A 22,117-nucleotide genomic window follows, 5' to 3' on the forward strand; every position below is an offset into this window, starting at 1 on the left:
AGGTTGGTTCCACAGTTTAGCTATTGTGAATTAAGCTGCTATGAACATCAATGTGGCTGTGTCACTATAGTATGCTGATTTTAAGTCCTTTGTGTATAGACCAAGGAATGGGATAGCTGGGTCAAAATAGTGGTTTCATTCCAAGTTTTCTAAGGAATCTTCATATGGCTGTCTACAGTGTTTGCACCAATTTGCAGTGCCACCAGCAATGTATGAGTGTACCTTTCTCTCCACATACCTGCCAACACTTATTATTGCTAGTATTCTTGATAATTGCCATTCTGACTAGAGTGAGATGAAATATTAGAGTAGTTTTGATTTGTATTTCTCTAATTAAAAGAGAAGTTGAATTTTTTTATATATTTCTTGATAGATTGTATATCTTCTTCTGAGAAGTGTCTGTTCAGTTTCTTAGCCCATTTATTGACTGGGTGTTTTGTTTTTTAGTTTTGGTGTTAAGTTTTTTGAGTTCTTTATATAATTCTGGAGATTAGTGCTCTTTCTGTTATGCGTGTGGTAGAAATTTGCTCCCATCCTGTAGCCTCTCTGTTCACTTCATTGTTTCTTATGCTGAGAAGAAGCTTTTTAGTTTGACTCCATCCCATTTATTGATTCTCGATTTTATTTCTTTTGCTTTAGGAGTCTTGTTAAGGAACCCACTTCCTAAGCCATCATGATGAAGATTTGGGCCTACTTTTTCTTCTAATAGGCACAGTGTCTCTGGTTTAATTCCTAAATCCTTGATCTACTTTGAGTTGAATTTTGTGCATGGTGAGAGATAGTGGTTTAATTTCATTTTGTTGCATGTGGATCCAGTTTTCCCAGCACCATTTGTTGAAGAGGCTATCATTTTGCCAATGTATGTTTTCAGCATCTTTGTTAGTATGAGATAACTGTATTTATGTGGGTTTGTCTTATATTCTGTGCCATTGGTCTACATGTCTATTTTGGTGCCAATACCGTGCCATTTTTGTTATTACAGCTTTGTAGTATAGTTTAAGGTCCGGTATTGTGATGCCTCCTGCTTCACTCTTCTTGCTAAGAATTGCTTTGGCTATTCTTTGTGTCTAGTTTTTCCAAATAAGTTTCATGATTGCTTTTTCTATTTCTATGAGTAATGTCATTGGGATTTTAATTGGAATTGCATTAAATCTGTATAACACTTTGGTAGTATGGCCATTTTGACAATATTAATTCTTCCTATCCAAGAACAAGGGAGACCTTTCCATCTTCTAAGGTCTTCTTCAATGTATCTTTAGTGTTCTGTAGTTTTCATTGTAGAGGTCTTTCATCACTTTTGTTAGATTGATTCCCAAGTTGTTGTTTTTTTTTGAGGCTATTGTTATGGGTAGTTTTCCTAATTTCTCTTTATGAGGGTTCATCACTGATGTATAGAAATGCATTTGATTTATGGGTGTTGATTTTATATCCTGCTACTTTGCTGAATTCATTTATTAATTCCAGAAGTTTTCTGGTGGAGTTTTTAGATCCTCTAAGTATAGAATCATGTCATCAGTAAATAGTGATAGTTTGAGTTCTTCTTTTCTTATTCATATCCCTTTAATTTCTTTCATCTAACTGCTCTGGCTAGAGTTTCAAGGACTATGTTGAACAGGAGTGGTGAGAGAGGACATCCCCCTGTCTTGTTTCAGTTCTTAGAGGAAATGCCTCCAATTTTTCTCTATTTAGAATAATGTAGGCCTTGGGCTTTGCATAGATAGCTTTTACAATGTTGAGGTATGTTCCTACTATCCCTAGTGTTTCTAGTGTCCTAAACATGAAAGGGTACTATATTTTATCAAATGCTTTTTCTGCATCTGTTCAAATTATCATATGATTTTCCAGAATTTTATTGAGAATTTTCTTATCTATGTTCATTGAGGCTAGTGATCTGAAGTTTTCTTTCCTTGACATGTCTTTGTATGGCTTTGGTATTAGGGTTATATTAGCTTCTTTGAATGAGTTTGGAAGGGTTCTCTCCTTTTATATTTCATGGAATAATTTAAGGAGTGTTGGTATTAATTCTTCTCTGAAGGTCTTGTAGAACTCAGCTGAGAATCTATCTGCTCCTGGGCTTTTCTTGGTTGGTAGGCTTTTGATGGCATCTTCTATTTCATTGCTTGAAATAGATGTGTTTAAATTGTGTATGTACTCCTGGTTCAGTTTGGGCAGCTCATATGTCTCTAGAAATTTGTTGGCGTCTTCATTATTTTCTATTTTATTTTGTAGGCATTGTTTAGACAACACAGGGACAGAACTAGCAGTAGACCTTTTTCAATTGATAGCACATTCACATTTCAGGCCCAGGAGTGTTGGGTTCCTGTAGTGAAAGAAACATGGCTCACTTGATTGACAAATTCTCTCTGAGCAAGGGTCCTTAAATCAGTTAAATTAGAAAAACCAACTGTCCATATATTTCTGCTCTGAGTATAAGAGAAATAGATTCAATATTATATGCAATTTATTCCTGATCTAAAGTCAGTCCTAGGAAAATAATGCATAGCCTGTGAATATGAATTGTCTCACCCCAACACTTCTCTTCCTGGGTCCTTTATTCTCATGGTAAATTGGGTGGGTGGGAGTAAGGGTCTGTCTACAATTTTCTGATCAGCTTCTCACTCAGAAGCTGGTCTCTTTCTCTTTTTCATTCTTTTCTTAAAATACAGAAGAAATATGTTTATTGGTACATGTAATATACCAACCTCGTGTGTAGTTATAGTCTGGATCTGTAATCTCCTCCAAAGGCCCCTGTTTTGAAGGCTTGGTTCCCAGCTGGTGGTGTTGTTGAAAGGTGGTGAAAACTTCAAGGTATGGGGCCTTGTTGAATGAAATAGATCACTGGGACTTTTCTTTGAAAGATACATTTTGTTCCTGCCCTCCCACTTTCTCTGACTTCTGGATGCCATAATGAGCAGTTCTGCTCCACCACCTTCCTTCTTCCATGATGCTCTGCCTCACCAGAGGCCTATAGCAATGAAACCAGCCAACCATAGAGCCACAGTAATCTTTCCTCCTTTCAATTGATTTTCTCAAGCACTGGAAAGCTAACACATATACCTATTTCCAAGCTAAATGAAAACTCTAAGAGGCAAATGCTGTTTTTTTATTCCTATATTTTCAATACACAGTAATATTTGATAACAAAGTATATTAAATAAAGAAACCAAAATAACCTACTTTACTCTTGTATAAGCAATCTCTCATTGCTGGTAAACGATCATTTATAGTCATATAATAATAATAATAATAATAATTGCAGGCCTACATTCACAACTAACACCATATGCTTGGCACTGATATAAGGATTTTTAAAAATATATTAGGGAATCCTGTGTTCCCAAACTTCACATGTGCCAACCATATTGTAGCTAATTTCATACCAGATCTGTTAGCAAGGATGTGGAGGTTACCAGAAAAATGGGTTTAATCACAACACTGTTATCATTGTATCAACCAACTTCATTCTTGACATTGAAGTTCCAAGGTAAAAAAAAAAAAATTGCTCAGGCATGTGAAAGACTTCTTTTTTCTATAGAAAACTAATCATCTGGCTCTAGTTAGGTCTTCTGATTTTACAGATTCTGTGTTTCTCTCCCTCCTAGGTGAATTATTGAACTATTGAGCTGATAAAGAATTGTTAATGGATACTAACACACAATAAGGGGTGAGGGAGGAAAAAATAGAAGGTCATTGGATTAGACAAAGGGAAGGGAGAGGGATAAGAATGGGAAAGGCAGTAGAAGGAATTGGACATAATTTTCCTATGTTCATATATGAATACATGGCCCGTGTAACTCCTCATCGTGTACAACCATAAAAATGGGACGTTATACTCCATGTATGCATGATATGTCAAAATATAGTCTATTGTCATGAATAACTAAAAAAAATGAAAAATTTTAAAAATCATTAACATTTAAATCAAACACATTGTGAAGCCTGGTGTCACTAATGATGTTAATCCATCTGAACTTCACTATTGCCCCATGAGGAAGGTACTAACTAGTAATAACCCTATTTTACAAATGAGGGAAGCAAAAAGAGGTTAAGCACTTGCTCAAAAACATAAACCTAGATAGCATAACTTCAGATCTGTGCTCTTAATCCCTACCCATTGCAGTTAGGTCCACTTATATGTATTGCAAAGATATCATGTAATTGGAGTGATTAAATAAAGTATTGTTCTTATTACTTTTCCCAGGTAGATGCAATTTACACATAAAATCTTTAAAAATTTCATCCCTCATCAAAAAAATCTTGCTTTCAGAAATACAGTGAATATAAAAATAGATTTCCCAAAGAGAGAGCAACCTTCAACTACAACAGTTGATTCTCTTGCTTTCCCCATCTTCTTCCTTCTTCATGAATTTTCTTTTGTCCTGTCAGGAGCGCAAATCCATCCCCTCCGTCTCAGGCCCTCACTCTTGCCCAGATCATACCTAGCCCTCCAGAGTGAACCATTAACAATTCTGTCATGCCTTAAGCTTCCTAGCAGGCATATGATTTTGTTGTCTCCATCTTTATAAAGTCTGACTTTGGCTTAAGCATATATTTCACCTTCTCTGCTCTCCATAGAGCCCTCTGAGTGACACTGGAGAAAAGGCCTCAAGCAAGCTTATTGGTTGGGAGAAACCCACAACCTCTGGCCTTAACTGTTACTTTGGGCCTCAGAGCCACACTACCATGCTTTCCTGTGTTTCTTCTGTTTTTTCACGAGGCATATCCAAACACTCTCCACTTCTTTAAGCTTCTATTCTGAAGTTTCTAGTCCTATTCTCAGTTTTCTACTTGACCTTTAACATCAGTTATCATGTAGGTGGAGTAAAGATGGAGAGGTGAAAGGAGTTACATAGAAAACCACCACAGAAGACACACAGAGAAGCAGCTATTTTATCTGACTGATCTGACTCTTTGAATTCTCTTCATTGCTCAGTGATAAGAAAATAAGTTAAATGCTATAAACACATTTTCACAGTATTGTGTCTTTTAAGATATGGAAAGATAATCAGGACTTTCCATAAATTTTAATTGGCATTCACCTATCACCTATATTAAAAGTTATTGTGTCATCTTGCTCTCAGTTTTTGATCTTTCACTTCTGTAGCCTGTTGTCATTTTTTCTCCAAACCGTATGGGTCAAACTATACCATAATTGTTCATCTGTTTCAAGACTGTAGGTTGTAAGAGAACTGACCTTATGTATGACATGGTCATGGGTTATCCCTATGCTCAGTACACTACCAGGTACAAGAAGAGAAAATTCTTTAGGATTTTCTATATAATAAATCATGTTGTCTAAGAATGAAGAAAAAATTCACTTTTACTTTTCAATCTTTAAGATGTTGTTTTTTTCTTGTCTTATGGCACTGGCTTATTCTTTCTGAATGTTTAATGAAAGTGATAACAGCAGACATACCGTGGAACACAGTGGTGCACGCCTGTAATCCCAGTGGCTCTGGAAGCTGAGGCAAAAGAATCAAAAGTTCAAAGCCAGCCTCAGCAACTTAGTGAGGCCCCAAGCAACTTAGTGAGAACCTATTTCTAAATTTAAAAATGTTTAAAAAAGGGCTGGTGATGTGGCTCATTGGTTAAGTGCCCCTGTGTTCAAACCCTGGTACCAAAAAACAAAAAGCAAACAAACAAAAACTATTGTCTTTCATTGTAGGGAGAAAATGTTTAGTATTAGGAATCATGTTACTTACATGTAAGTTTTTTAAAATTATTTTTTAGTTTTAAATGGATGCAATATCCTTATTTTGTCTATTTATTTACATGTGGTGCTGAGAATCAAGCCTAGTGCCTCACAGATGTGCGAGGCAAGTGCTCTGTCACTGAGCCACAACCCCAGCCCATAAGTTTTTAATTTTTTTCATAAATTTTCTTTATCAAATAGAAATGGTTTTCTTCCCTTCCTATTTTGTGAAGGCTTTTTAAAAATAAATGGATGCTGAATTTTGTCAAAAATTTTGACACTTATTGATCATCTGGATTTTCTCTTTTATTTTATTAATATGATTAATTACAATAATTGCTTTTTAAAATGTTAATCTACCCTTATGTTTCTGATGATGGGATTTCAAACCCAATTTTGATCATAATGTATTATCCTGCTGGGTTTTATTTGGGAATATTTTGCAAGAAATATTTTCATGTATGTTTATGAGGAATAATGATGTCTATATATTTTTTAATGTGATGTCTTTTTTATAATGTCATCTGTCCCTTTAAAATAAATTGGAAAGAATTTTTGTCTCCTCTGTTTTCTGAAAGAGAATGTGTAATTTTAATAACATTTCCCCTTAAATGTTTGATGGAGCTTACCTGTGAAGCAATATGGACCTGAAATTTTCTTTGTAGAAGTGTACAATTATGCATTAAATTTCTTTGATATAGAGCTATTAAAATGTTTTCTACTTTTTTTTTCATTTTTGTAAGTCATGCTTTCCAAGGAATTTTTCTATTTCATTTATTAGTAATTTAAATGGCAGAAAGTTTTTGTAGAACAGGTTGAGTTTGGATCCAAAAAAAATCCAAAATCTAAATTCTCCAAAGTCTGAAAATTTTTGAGTGCTGCCATGATGCCACATGTAGAAAATTCTATACCATAAAACTTTGTTCCTGGCACAAAATTATTTAAATCATTGTATATAATTACCTTCATACAATGTGTATTAAGTGTATATAAAACATAAATTAATTTTAAGCCTAAACTTGGATATTACCCCTAAGATATTTAATTATGTATAGGCAAACATTCCAAAAATAAAAACACCTCTAGTCCCAAACATTTTGAATAAGGGATACTGAACTTGTACAACTGTATTATCCATTTAATAACTGTAAGACATGTATATATTTCATTTCTGATATTGGCAATATGTGGTTTTCCTCACTCTCCCTTTTTAAAATCATTCTAGATAAAATTTGATAAATTTTGTCAGTGTTTTCAAAGAATCAAATTTTGACTTTTTTCTATTTCCTATTATTGCCTTTCTTCTTCTTTGTGTTTTATTTACTCTTCTCCAGCAAATTAAGGGAGAAACTTATGTATTTCCATCCTTCTCTCTCTCTCTCTCTCTCTCTCTCTCTCTCTCTCTCTTCTCCTTTCATCCCTCCCTCAAGTATTTAAGCTATAAATTTCCCTGTAAGTACTGATTTAACTGCATGCCAATTTAGATAGGTTATGTTTTTATTATCATTCAATTTGGAATATTTGCAAATTTCCCATCTGATTCTGTTTTTGAATTGTGAGTTTTTTAGAAATTTGCTAACTTATTTCCCAATAATTGGAGTTTTGGGGGGTGTTTTTAATTTGTTATTTTATTCTGTTCATTCCATTGTAGTCAGATTATATGCTTAGCATGAATTCAATCTTTTGAAACTTATTACTTATTGAGATTTGTTTTGTAGCCCAGAATAAAGTCTATATCGGTAAATTTCCTGTACTATTGAAAAGAAGGTATATTCTGCAACTAACTGTTTTACTTAGATGTATTTATCTACTGTTTCATCAATTACTTATATTGAAATGTTAAAGTTTCCATTTATGACTTTCAATTTGTCCATTTGTCCTTTAATTTTGTCATTCTTAATGCGTGTAGTTTGAAAATCTGTTACTAAGTAAAATTATTTCATCCTTATAAAATGACCCCTTTATTGCTGATATTCTTTCTTAATTAGATTGTTATTTTGTATGATATTACTACAGCCACACTGATATCTTATGATTAATATTTGCATTGTATACTTTTTCCATTTTAGCTTTTAATCTACTTGAGTTTTCATATTTAAAGTGAGTTACTTATAAACTGCTTTAATTGCATCTTGCTTTTAAAAAAATCTGGCAATCTCTTCCTTTGATTTCAATAATCCTTTCCATTTACATTTAATATGATTATTGCTATGGTCTAAACCTGTAATATTTCTATTTGCTTCTTTTCCCTTAATCTTCTTTCCTCTTTTTTATTTTGGGTTAATTCACAATAATATTTTAAAAATATTTCATTTTATTTCTTTTATTGAATTTTAGCTATAACTTTTTGTAGTTTTTAAATTACTTCTCTAGGGATTATAATATGTAGCTTGAATTTATTATTGTCTATCTTGAATAATTGTTACACTTCACATATTAAAAACTTACAACAATATAATCTTATTTATTTATATCTTCTTTGGACCTAGTGTTATAGTTATCATGTATTTCATGTCTATGTGTGTTTTAAACCCCATGATATATTTTATTATTTCTCTTTAAACTGTCAAATGACTTTTAGAAAGTTTGAATAAAGGGGAAAAGTTATTTTATTAAACCTGATATTTGCCATTTATTTATTCTTCATTCCTTCCTGCATATATAAATTTCTGTTATTATTTTCCTTCAATTTGAAGAATTTCCTTTGGCACTTCTTAAAATGCAAGTCAGTTGTGAACAATTATCTTGACTCTCATCTATCTGAATATGGATTTACTTTACCTTCAATTTTCCAAATATTTTAATACTGGCTATAAGATTTTTAAAATTTTTGTTTTATTTTAGCCATTCCATTATCTTTTAACCTTACCATTCTGAATCAATTCTCATGCATGTTATTAGTTTCTTGAATACAATATGTACTCACTTTCTCACATCTTTTGAGAATTTCTCTTTATCTTTTATTTTTTAGTTGCTTGAAATTTGCTGAATATTCTGGGTCCATGGATGACAAAATCTGGAAAACTTTCAGCAAGTATTTTTTAACAGCTTTAGAGAGATTTAGTTCATATGCCAGCCAATTCACCTACTTAAACTGTACAACTCAATGGTTGTTAATCTACTCACATATTTGTACAATCATTACCTCATCCTACCTTTACAACATTTTTATCACCACAGAGATCCCGTACTCATTAGCAGTCATTCCCTTCTTCTCTATATACTCCAGCTCTAGATAGCCATTAATCTTCTTTTGTTCTATATAAATTTGCCTATTCTGGACACTTCTCAGTCAATATGTTTTAAAATAATTTTCTGCTTGATGTTGTTCCATACTAAGACTCTATTTTTATTCCATCCAACTTTCTCTATTCTTTAGGAGCAGTTACTTATATTGATGTATCTCAAAGTTTGCTAACTCTATTCCATAATTAAGCTCATCCTGAGACTTTTAAAATTAAGGATATCCCTCTTTGTAGTTACAGAATTTCCACTGATTTATTCTTAAGGGTATCTATTTTTTTCTGCTAAGATTTCCCTTCTAATTATTCATTTTAATCATATTTTAAGTTCCTTAAATGTATTTATAAAATTTTCTTTAAAGGAGCTGGGGTTGTGGCTCAGCGGTAGAGTACTTGTCTAGCACATGCGAGGCATTGAGTTCGATCCTCAGCACCACATAAAATAAACAAATAAATGTCCAACTACAACTAAAAAAATATTTAAAAATTTTTTTCTTTAAAGTTTTGTCTACTAATTCCGACATTTGGGCCATCTTGTGGTTGGATATTTACTGATTCTTCAACTTAGTATGGGTTACATTTTTATTTTGTTTTTTATGGATTTAAAGTACACTGGTCATTGTGGATAGTATGTTGTAGAGGTTTTGGTTTTTATCATCTCCTTCTGAAAAGTGTTGAGTTTTGTTCTAGCAACAAGATGATATAATAGTTCACCTCGGTATTGTGGAGCTTTGATCTTAATCTTTGTTAGAGCATGTCTTTTGGGGATTTGCATTTAGTCCTAGGTTAATTTCCTTAGTCCTAGCATATAATCTTTATTCCAGACCATTGCCTTTCTGTGACTTGGATGGGAAGCTGCCATGTCGCTCGTAACTTTATGAGACTCAAACTCCAAGATCTATCTTCCTTGTCTAGGCAGTTGCTATAACCTCTAATTGGCAACTTTGGCTTTCTAACTGCTACTTCCTTTCTGTTTTCCCCTAAACAGTCACAGGTCAGTGGTAAGCCAAGGACTTTTATTTGCACTTTTGGGGATTCCTTTCTGTGGTTCCTTCCCTACTAGGATCTCCAACCTCAATTTCTTGCTCCTCTGAAAATACCAAACTCTGCCTTATGATTTTTAAGACCCATGAGACTGTCTTTCAACTGGAACTCCTTCTATGAGTACTGATGCCCTCAGATCTCTGTCAAGGGGTTCCTTCTTTCAAAAGTCAAAGTCTCTCAAATTTATATTCTTTCCCCCCCTTCATTCCTTGGATCTTTAAGCAGCTATTTTTTTAAAGAGAGAGAGAGAGAGAGAATTTATAAAATTTTTTTTCAGTTTTCGGTGGACACAACATCTTTATTTTATTTTTATGTGGTTCTGAGGATCGAACCCAGCACCCCGCACATGCCAGGCGAGCACGTTACCGCTTGAGCCACATCCCCAGCCCCGCAGCCATTTTTAAGTTTTATCTATAGTTTTTCATTGTTATTGGTAGAATTATCAGTTTGGTATAAGCTTCTCCATATATCCTGGAAATATGAACTTAATTAAGTGTAACCTTGTCCTAAAGAATATCCATGAAATAAGAGATTTGATGTGTTTGTTATTTTTTCTAATATGCATTCAATAATAATTAAAGATTTTAACCTATTTACCCATAGACCATATAAAATGATCACAGATACTGCCTTTCATACTTCTGAAAATACTGGGCTGGATGTTTCCCAAGAACTTTTAATTCTAAAATTCCATATTAATGTCTTTAACCTTTATTCCATGGAACACTAATGTTCCATATTTAATTTACAACTCTGCCACGAACATCGGGGGAAAAATAACTAAAATAACTTAAATTTTACACTAATTACTAATCATTTATTGGTGCTTACTGTATCAGGTCTGTCTAGTTGCAAACAGAAAATAACGTAAGCTAACATACATAAGCAGCTAGCACTGATCCTAATAAGGTCAGATATGAGTTGTGTATCCTACTCTCTGGAAGGAATTAGAACCATGAGCCATTGAGCCCTCCATCTCCCTATGTCACTTTCCTTATTCCTCAGTTTGCTTCATTCTTCTCACTTTGAAGATTTGCTCTTTCTGCTCTGATTCATATGGCAATTCATGCGCTTATTGATAATAAACAAGTATCTAAGTCCGATCCAGAAAAGTTCAGGAACTTTTCGAATGCATCACCAGTCTAAATAATGTCTTTTTTAAAATATTTTTTTAGTTGTAGTTGAACACAGTGCCTTTATTTATTTTTATGTAGTGCTGAGGATTGAACCTAGCACCTTGCACATGCTAGACAAGTGCTCCACCACTTAGCCACAACCCCAGCCCCTAAGTGATGCCTTTTATTCCAAGAAAAGGATGAAAATGAATGAAGTCAATTGACCAAAAGAAAAATTCCATTAGTAATGATTATAGCAATCACTCCCTGAATGCATATTACATACCAGATACTTAGTAAGTACTTAACTTGCTTCTCCATACTTCTTGGGTAGCAATTCAGATATTCATTTCACAAAACATAGTGAGGTGAAATAAGTTTACATATTCCTTTCTGAAACAGAAATGTCAAAGTAAACATAGCTGAACCTAAATGCAGGGCAGGGCTCTGGGCAGAACACAAGTCATTTGAAATAAAAGGGAAGAAAACAGAACATTAAAACTATCAAATTTAGTATTGTGTATGAGTTTGCATTTACTATATATAACAGTACAAAGAAGATTTCCAGCAATTTGATATATGAAGATTTTTTCCAATAGTACTATTACAAAGTCAAAATTATAACATTTTCTACAGCACACAATAAATAAGTTTTTATATAATCAAGTCAGCCATTCATTGCTATAGAAGAAGAATATCAGAAAGGAAAATAACTGGTACTACGGAGAAAATTTTATATCAGCAATAGCAAGATAACAAAGATTGTACTTTAAGTTTTTTTTTTTTTTTAAATATTTATTTATTTATTTTTAGTTTTCGGCGGACACAACATCTTTGTTTTATGTGGTGCTGAGGATCGAACCCGGGCCGCACGCATGCCAGGCAAGCGCGCTACCGCTTGAGCCACATCCCCAGCCCAACTTTAAGTTTTTATTATGTGCCAGGTGCTCTGCTAAGTGCTTTATCCTTATCAGTTTATTTGCTGGTGGCAATGACCCAAAAGATAAGTATTATTAGCCCCATTAGAGATGGAAAAATGGAAGCACAATGAAGAACAGAAACTTTCCCAGGAATCACACTAAGTAAATGACAGAACCAGAAGTCTTGCTTGTGAAGTGACAGAGTTATATAAGCATTGATGGGCTCTTTCTCTGGGACTGATGAAGCACAATCATTATGGTTATTCTGAAAAGAAGTGTTTTGTGCCAGTGTCTCAGAGTTCCTTGCTGCCCTTCAGTAGAAGACCATACTGTAAATCTGGACATTCTGAGATGCTCATTCTGGCTCTGGACCACAAAAACCACTGTATTTTCTGACCACAGAAAACATCAGCTTCCACAGCTCAGAGGCCAAGGGCTTCTGTCTATTTCTAGTCTTCCAGAAGTTCTGAAGGATAGAATGTAAATAGTCCTTTACTGTAACACAGCAGGGCAAATACATACACAGGCGTATGCAAGCTAGAAAGTTTGTTCAACATGCAGAACTCAGGCAAACACAGCAAAGTAAACATGGCAATGGGAAGAAGAAAGAGGAATGAGGCTAGAGCTGCTGAATTTCACACAGAGGTTTATCAGCCTGAACATCTGGTTCCCTGGAGAGGAGCAGGGAGGAAACTTGAGAGGCCCAAATCTCCCTCCTTTAAATACTTGATGACCTAATTTTGACCTAACTTACAATTTAGGCAGTGAAAATGATTTGGAGAGAGCCTTCTCTGGCCATGTCATGCTTTGGCATTCAAGATGAAAACATCTTGAATGTTGATGTTTGTCCCAGCTGAGTTATAAACAAAAAGGCAAATATTGGATTTAGATGTTCTTAACTGCTGCCATCCAACCACAGGCAATGTTCAGAGTAGCTTGCTCTGAATTAATGAAAACATAGAAGAATGAAATGTGGATTAATGAAAGCCCAGGGAACTATTTCCCAAGGGATGTGCACAGTACTGTGTGTTAAAGGTACTTCCTCAGATAAAGACTGCCTCCAAATGAGGCTCCTTGAAAAGATCCTCAAGCCTGTTTACCTACATATACTACCACTCGTGCCACCTGCCCAGGCTAGCCACCTGCCCAAGCTAATCATCTCATAAAAAACAAGTGACTTCTTCAGTGATTGTTAAAGTCTTGGAGGGTAGCCAATTGGTTGTTAGAGGTAGGACCCTGGATCCTCCTGGCTTCCTATTTCTAAAATAGAAAATGGCATCACTGTATTAGTCAAGTATATTTGTTGGCAAGGCTGGAAATGACCCTCAGGTGAATGTATAATAACACAAAAAAGCTAATTATATAGGGTACAAAGAGATGAGATGAGGACCAATATACAAAGCACTCTCTGCCCGTCCGTTGATCTATCTCAAGAAGTAGTAAGTCTCCAGGAAAGGGAGAAGTGCACATTATAGAGGGAGCTAAGCATATGATGGGTGAATGAACTGGTTGATCTTCAGGCATCCTGCCAGTTCTGAGATTTAGTTTTTCTAAATTGTTTTGAAACATTTCTTGAACTTCCTCTGTTCTGGGAACAGCACAGTTCTGGCTGTTGTTTGAATAAAGATGGAAGACAAAGACCCTCTAGATGTATGCAGGAAATGCTGGAGGAGGTGGAGGTGGGGAACAAACACATTAACCATTTCTACCGGGCACTTAGATTCTTGACCAGAATTATGTGCAGGACATTGTGGGTACACAATTGAGGGGTCACTTAGCTCAGGAAAGGGGTATTGGCAATGGAAGCAGTTGAGAAGGATATGTGGGCTGAATCTTAAACAGTGAATAGGAGACGGCCAAGAGGCTATGAGGAGCTGAGGACACCATAGCAGTGTAGTCTTGCCTCAATCTGACAGGTACTTCCTCAGATAAAGACTACCTCCAAATGAGGCTCCTTGAGAAGATCTTCAAGCCTCTTTACCTACATATACTACCACTGGTGCCACCTGCCCAGGCTATCCACCTGCCCAAGCTAATCATCTCATAAAAAACAAGTGACTTCTTCAGTGATTGTTATCATCAGTGAGCTGGAAACGAAGAATCAGAGATGGTAGGGGCAAAGTAATAGAGAAGAGTGTGTGAGACAGACATGACCATCCCTACTCACAAATTACTTAAATGATGCTTGAAGAGGTTAGATCAAATGTCTCTCATTTGAAGTCAGACAGTCCTAAACTCAGGTCTCAGATCTGCAGCTTGCTCATTGAGGGAACCTCTAGAAAGTTATTTATATTCTCTGAGTCCCAATTCCTCATCTGAAAACTAGAGTTAATGGTAGCATCCACTTACTAGGATTGTCATGAGGAGAAATAATGTGGTGTAATGTGAAATCTTTAACACGGGCTCAGCACATTCTAAGTGCTCAATAATGGTAGAAACTGACTTTTAAAAAAATACACATAATTTTGTTCAAAATTGCACAGAAAATTTCACAAAATTGTACAGAACTCACCTGTAGTGAACAACCAAGGTGACAGAGAAGTGATCTGCCCTGGGTGCTGAAAGAGTGCACAGTTAATGAATTTAAGAACAATCATAACACTGAATGAGTATTTGTCTGCTTTTTATTAATTTAAAGTCTAGAGAATTGCAAACAATTTCAGTGATAAAATACTCCTCTCCCAAATATCTTGTTTTGGTTTAAGAATTTCTACAATTGTGGTGTGAGTACTAGTGAGTTTTAATAATATATTTAAAAATATATAAAAAGCTGCCATTGCCTTTGACTCACATTGTAAATCAGAGAGAGCCCCCTGGATCATAATCAGCTGGACACAGTTTTCAAATGATCACTCCAGCCACCCTTTCTTCCTGTTTTAAAATTTCAATAGATAAACATTCCAAATGAATATACAGGGTGACAGAACTGAAGTGACTCCAGTTCTGTTCCTTTATCTTTTCAATCACTGTGCAGTTATTGTTTATTCTAAATCTATCATTTAAGCAAAGGAATATGTACTTCCATAGGAGCTGAAAACATGAACAGCACCCAAAGAATGCTCAAATATTTGTGAACCATTAGAAAACTGTAAGAAATTCTCTGAACTAACTTCCATGTTGACAAAATGTTTATTATAGAATAAATTATAAATGGGCTAGCTTTAAACTGTTTGCTGCAAGTATTTTTTTTTCATACAAACTCTCAAAGAAATGATCTGCTCCAAGTGTCAAACACACTAGGATGCCTATTAGACTGCAAGTCTGTCAGGCTCCAATGCTTATGATAATGTTTCCCCTATTTCATCCCAACCCTTATAGAGTTCTAACTGTCCGTGTGTCTATTTCTTTATCCTGGAAACCTGACACTCTTACCAGTGGAGTCGGTTATTTGGATTAAATTGTGTCCATCTAAAGACTCACAAACTTATATTCTTCCCCTGGGGTGAACAGTACCTTAGAGCTTAGTGGCCATAGATTGCTTTAGGGTTTGGTTCTTTCTGTAGTAGAGAGCTCTAGATGAGGCATTAAAATAGTGGATGTGGGAAAAACCAATGTGTGGGGAACACTACAAGAGACAAATGACTTCTCCCTCCTCATAACTGAACCCTGTGTGCACAGGAGCTGATGTTATTATCATCTGACAGGTTATCTGAAGTAAAAGGAACATTTAAATCAAATGGTATTGAGATGGATTGGGTTATGAAATAGAATGGTCCAAATGACACTAGTGATAGAACAGTATGACTGTGGGAACTGCCATTTGGTTGCAGCAAAGAGGAAAGGGTTCAGATCTTTCAAGGGTTGGAAATTGTGCCAAATGGGATAATGGTGATGATGGACTACCAAGAGAGAAGCACAGAGGAGGCCTTTGTGCCATTTGCTTCAAAGGAGATAGCAGAAAATGCTCTGGGGGAAACACAAGGAAAGAATAGGGCACAAGTATATTGAGATCTTCAGAAGTAGCAAGAGTGAAATCAAAGAATTTTATGACCCACCAAGAAGATTGCTGAGACAGCTACCAGAACTAATGATAGACCAATAGGAGAAAGAGGTGGTTATTATGGAGCTGGGTGTGGAAGTACTATGATAGAATGTGACAAGGAGGTGATGGAAATGATGTAGTTATGGAGGTTTCGATGACTGTTGTGGCTATAATAATTAGGCTATGCAAAGGATGGCTTGGATGACAGAATGGGAGATAGAAGAGGTATGGGAGGGGAGGTCATGGCTATTGTGGAGCTAGTGATGCAAGTTCAGGTTTTCATAGTGGTCATTTAGTACATATGAGAGGGTTGCCTTTTCATGCAACTGAAAATGATATTGCTAATTTGTTCTCACCACTAAATCCAATATGAGTTCATATTGGAGCTGATGGCAGAGCAATAGAAGAAGCAGATGTAGATAGAGTTCATAACAGAAGAAGATGCAGTAGCTGCCATGTCTAAAGATAAAAATAACATGCAACATTGATAATTGAATTCTTCTTGAATTTACTCCTGGAGGTAGCTCTGGAATGGGAGGTTCTACAATGGGAGGCTATAGCAGAGATGGAATGGATAATCAGGGAGGTCTTTCCATATTCTTGTGTGAATTTAGTCAGGATTCTCTAGAGAAACAGAACCAACAGGATATATGTATAGGTATGATTATCAAAAGGGTATTTATTAGATTGGCTTACACAACAAGAAGTTGAATAGTTCTGCAATTGCCATCTGTAGTTCAGAGAGCTGCATAGTACAAGAAGCTAAAGTCTCAGAAAAAGAGGGTTTACTGATGCACCCCAGTCTGGGATCAAAGGCCTGGAAACTATAGAGACACTGGGCATAATCTGCTTTGGATGACTGAGGGAGCTAGAGTCTGAGTGTTCAGATGGTTGCAGCAGTCATCAAGAACCCATTGAAGAAGAATAGAGCTTGCATCTGCTGTTGTTTCCTTGTTCTTCTAACTTTTCTTCCATCCAAGCCTTCAACCTATTGGACAGTACTGCCTACACTTTTAGTAGGTCTCCAGTTAGCTGTCCTACATGCCAATCATTCATAGAAACACCCTCATTAACACACCCAGAAGATACTTAATCTTAGGCATCTCTTAATCCAATCAAGTTTAATGATTCAGAGTAACCATTGCATTATTCTTCTTCAATTCTTCTTCCATGTTCTTTCATGTGTTCTATCATTTTCATTGTAGAGGGTCTTTTATCTCCTTGGTTACATTTATTGTTAGTTTTTTGTTTGTTTGTTTGTTTGTTTTCTTTCTTTCTTTTTTGAGACTATTATAAGTAGGATTGTTTTTCTGATTTCTTTCTCAGCAGATTTCTTTCTCAGGTAGATAGGAAAGCTATTGATTTTTTAATGTTAATTTTATAACCTGCTACTTTTCTAAATTTGTTTATTAGTTCTAGCAGTCTTTTGGTGGGACTTTTTGGATCTTCTGAGTATAAGATCATGTCATCTGCAAAGGATGATAATTCAACTTCTTCCTTTCCTCTTTTTATTCCTTTTATTTCCTTCTCTTGCCTAATTGCTCAGGCTACATTTTCTAGTACTATATTAAATAGAAGTGGTGAAAGTGAACATCTTTATCTTGTTCCAGATTTTAAAGTAAATATTTTCAATCTTTCTCCATTCCCACACTGTAGTTCTAAGGCTGAACATGCCCACCTGTTCAGGAGATGAATAAAACAACAGACACCTTACTTTTCCAGAAATAGCCTGAACCTTATAGAAAACTAAAGAAAACTGAGGAGTTTAGTTTTGGACATGATGAGTTAAGGATCACCTATTCTCCATTCAGGTGGGGTATTAACTAGGCAGTTGGGTATACAGTCAAGTTCAAGAGAGAAAATGAGGATTGAACTAAAATGTGAGAAGACAAATAATATTTAATTTAACCAAATTATAAGGTGTGGGAAAGGCAGTAGTAGAAGATAAGACTGGAAATGTAGTTTAGGGATAATATGTTCAAGGATTTAAGTCAAATATACATTGTAAGGCTTTCAGATGAGGATGTGACAAATAACGTCCTGGCTGAAGCACAGCAAATATGAAGATCAGTGCTCACAGTTGAGAATGAATATCTAAGCCCACAAGCCTTGAGCACTGGCAAGTTCAAGCTTAATGATGCCTAGATGCCTATAGACCTGCCAACTCCCTTCTACTCTGAAAGAAAAAAGAAGGGAAACAGCAACAGGTGAAATGGTAATGCTCTGAAACTCTGCTTGTTCTACCTCCTGTTTCCAAGGGACGAGATGTGAAATGAATCATGTAAAAATGTACCACAAGTGATCATAACTGGAATATGTAAATATTTTCTCTCAACCAGGGATGAGGAGCTAAAGAACACTGATACCATTTGGTGTGTTTGCTGCTATGACCAAACACCAAGAAGTATGAATAAATCAAGCATTGGAATTCAGTGCTTTCTTTGCTTTAGTTATGGCAGTATTGGGCAGCTGGGCCACCAAAATTCTTCTGCAATGGTAGGCTCATCTGTAAAGAAGTAGCAAAAAAGAGCCCTGTCCCTTTAAGAGAACCTCCTGGTGACTATTTATTAAATTTTTTCTGCCTGCTACATCTTGTGCTAAAAACTTTATATATAGGATCCCATTTAAAATCTATAACAAACATTTTGGGGTGGCAGAGCCAGTTGAGACATAACGACTTATAGTCAATACTCCAGAACTAAACTCAAGGAGTATTTTCTGAAAAGAGGACTATAAATTTAACTTTATAAAGACAAAATTTTTTCATTAAAAACTTCTATATTAGTGATGGGAGGGGAGGGGAAGGGGGAAAGGAAGGACAGCAGAATAAAATAGACATTATTATTGCTGTATGTATATACGTGACTGCATGACCAATGTGATTCTGCAACCTGTACACTCAGAAAAATGAGAAATTATACCCCATCTAAATTCAAATGTATGATATGTCAAGATCATTGTACTGTCATGTGTAACTAATTAAAACAAATAAAAAAAATTTAAAAAACTTCTATATTTAAATTCATTTCTACTACTGATATGTACTGCAAGTGATCCATAAACCTACAGTTTGCTTTAGAGTTCCCTAGGGTTATGGAACAAAGGGGTATGCATTTGAAAGCTTCAGGGAAATAATTAATCATAATACTAAAGATGCATGAATGTTATTTCATGAGTTTTTGGCCTGCTTCTTCTTTGTGTGGGTAGGAAAAGACTACATGCTTTTCTTTTTCAGTTACCTAGGAGTGCTAAATAGTCTTTCTTTGACTCAATGTGCTATATTACTGAAATACTGATTTTTATTTTACATAGTGCATAAGATTTTTGAGTACTGAATAAGCAATATTTTTACCCAAGAAATTTCTCTTCTATAATGTATATAGTAACATTATTATAACACAGGGGACTCCTGTCCCAAAGGCTGTAATTCTGCCCATCAGTAGGAAAAGGGGGCTTTTATAGGGGTGATTCAGAGAAAATTTCAGAGAAAATGAGATTAGGGAGGAGAGATCAGGAAGAAGAAGATCAGAGAAAAGAAGATTAGGAAGGAGAAGTTCAGGGAGAAGAAACTTGAGAAAAAGAAGGAAAAAAAATGTAACTTTCAAAGCAACAAGGGCTATAGTCAAAGCATGGAGTGAACCCCTGTTATACCCTAAGCCATTTAAAAGTTAATCTAGCAAGCAAGAGATCTTTCTTGGGTAGAGTTGGGGTTTGGGAAGGTACTTTACATTTGCAATTCATTTCTTTTGTCTCTGAAACTGATGTAAAGAAAAACATCACATTCATTTGAATCTGAACATCAATTTAGATTATATCTTTCTTGATTAACTTGTTCAATTAAACTGTTCACACCTGATTTAATTTGTCAAAATGAACTGTATATACATGTTAATCAATACATACGTGCTTTGGATTATCCTCAGCAAGTTAATCCACTGCACAGAAAACACACACACACACACACACAATTTTAATTGAACCAATCTTTCAATTTAAGTTTCCTGGTGGAGAGTCTGATCCAGGAAGGAAAATCATTAAGACCAGGGCAAATGGAGAACTGATTTAGTAAAAGCATTCCTGTACCAGTGAAAGTTTGGCACCTTCTAAATTCTGAAAATGCTTAGCTTCTCTTTTATTTTGCCATTAAAATTTGGAAAACAAACCTCCAAGGAAAACGTGATGGGGCATGTGGAGTCAGGCACATTGGGAAATGTAAGTCTTCTGTCTTTGTTCCCATAGCAGAGGAGCCCTACATGCCACCTGATGTGAGGCTGTGGACATGCACATACATGGATTTCAGAATGTGCCATGCCATGCTTTCAGAAACCACTAATCCCAAGAATGGTTCTTCTGAAGTCTGCTATGTTTTAAAAGCAAAGAGAACACAGATCTGCAAATATTCTTTGAAATTTTCCATTAGTAGTAAAAACTTAAACTCTTAAAAGTGACCTTGGGCAGGCTGAATTACAAGTTTCCCACTTACGGCAGGAAGTTTATCAGGCCAGAAATAATTGTCACCCATTATAAACAGATCCACCATGGATCTGTCAACAATGGCTTAACAGAGAGCCTCTCTTGGGTCACAGAAGTATCAGACACAGAGTTGGGAGGAAGCTCTTTTTCTGACTATCATCAATTACCTGTGTGACCTAGACCTTGAAGAGACCTTCCAGGTCTAATATTCTCTAATATGAGCACTTTCATAATCCATGGTTTGGAACCAATGTGAACGTGAAAATTTTATACAAGAGAGTACAAATAAAGGTATTTCCTGGCTCTAGGTCTTGGCTTTCATCATTTGTAAAATGAGTTGGCGCAAAATGGGGAACTAAAATTATCTCCTGAAACTAGTCCAGCTTAATGTGTGCTAGTTTTTACAAGGAGAACACCATGTGAGAAACTTTAAAAAACAGAAACAAAAATTCTACCCTCAAGAAGGTTCCAACCGGGGGATCAAACATGGCGGTGGGCACAGAGAGATCAAGTCTCCGACCTCTTCAGCTGCGCGGGCATAGGGAGTCGTAAACTGTCTAAATGCTGTTTGCTCAGGATCACTAGGCAATGCTGAGCTGACGTGGATCTGGGGCGAACAGTCTGGGCCTCTCAGAACACACACCTAGCCCAGATCAGCTGCATTCAAGCTCCCGTTCGCCTGCTTCTCGCAGCCAAACTGCTGTGACTCAGCACTAACTATCCCGCCGAAACAACTGGTCGGCCCTTCTGATCCTACAGAGGTAATTGCCAACCGAGCCTTCATAGGCAGTGGCCACAGGATTGAAACGGGGCTTGGGAGAGACAGTCAGGACCCACCCGTTGCATTGGTCACCCGGCAAAGGGAACGAACTGTCACCATTTGCATGGGATACCACCATGGCAGAGAACTGACGTCACCAAAACGCGGCAGAGGAGATAAATTCATTGAAATCAGCGGCAACAGGTGTGTAATCCCCTAGCCATCCCTCTCCACACAGCGGGGAAACCTTAAGGGCCCCTCCCAGCTCTCCTGTAAGGGCCTCTCCCAGCTCTCCCGTGAGCGCGATAGCCAGACCGAGGGAATCAGGAGTGGCGCGGGACTCGCGGCGCGGAACTCCTGGCTACCGCTCCCACCAGTGCTGACAACTGAGGTCCCTTGCACCAGCTACCGGGGGCGTGGCTACCGGAGGGCAAGCAAATTCGCTGGGGGTTCTCAGCCCCAAGCCCTACAAACTTAGGGTCTGAGGGAATGGCAAACAGGGAGAGTGTGCTCAGGCGTTCATGAAAACAGAGCTCCCAGGAGCAGCAGACCTGGTGTGTAGCCAGTATTGTGGTGAGCGTCACCGGTGAGCGGGGCCTGGCTGGGGGAAAAGGGCCTCGGTAAAGACAGAGGGTGGGGGGAAAGCTAATCATGAAGAAACAAACTAAATTAGAAAAAAAAAAGATAAATAAACAAACATGGCAGGAAGTACAAACCATATATCAATAGTAACTCTAAACGTTAATGGCTTAAACTCTCCAATAAAGCGACATAGGCTGGTAACATGGATTAAAAAAACAAATCCAACAATATGCTGCCTCCAGGAGACACATCTGATTGGAAAAGACATACACAGGCTGAAGGTGAAAGGTTGGGAAAAAATATACCA

The 22,117-nt window shown here is 36.4% G+C and overlaps 1 pseudogene; it reads left to right on the top strand.

Moving 5' to 3' along the window:
* Positions 1 to 15,700: 15,700 nt before the first annotated feature.
* On the top strand, positions 15,701 to 16,706 carry LOC107156658 (annotated as a pseudogene).
* Positions 16,707 to 22,117: the final 5,411 nt, after the last annotated feature.

The sequence above is a fragment of the Marmota marmota genome, unplaced genomic scaffold, assembly GCF_001458135.2.
Source record: "Marmota marmota marmota unplaced genomic scaffold, marMar, whole genome shotgun sequence".
NCBI lineage: Eukaryota > Metazoa > Chordata > Mammalia > Rodentia > Sciuridae > Marmota > Marmota marmota.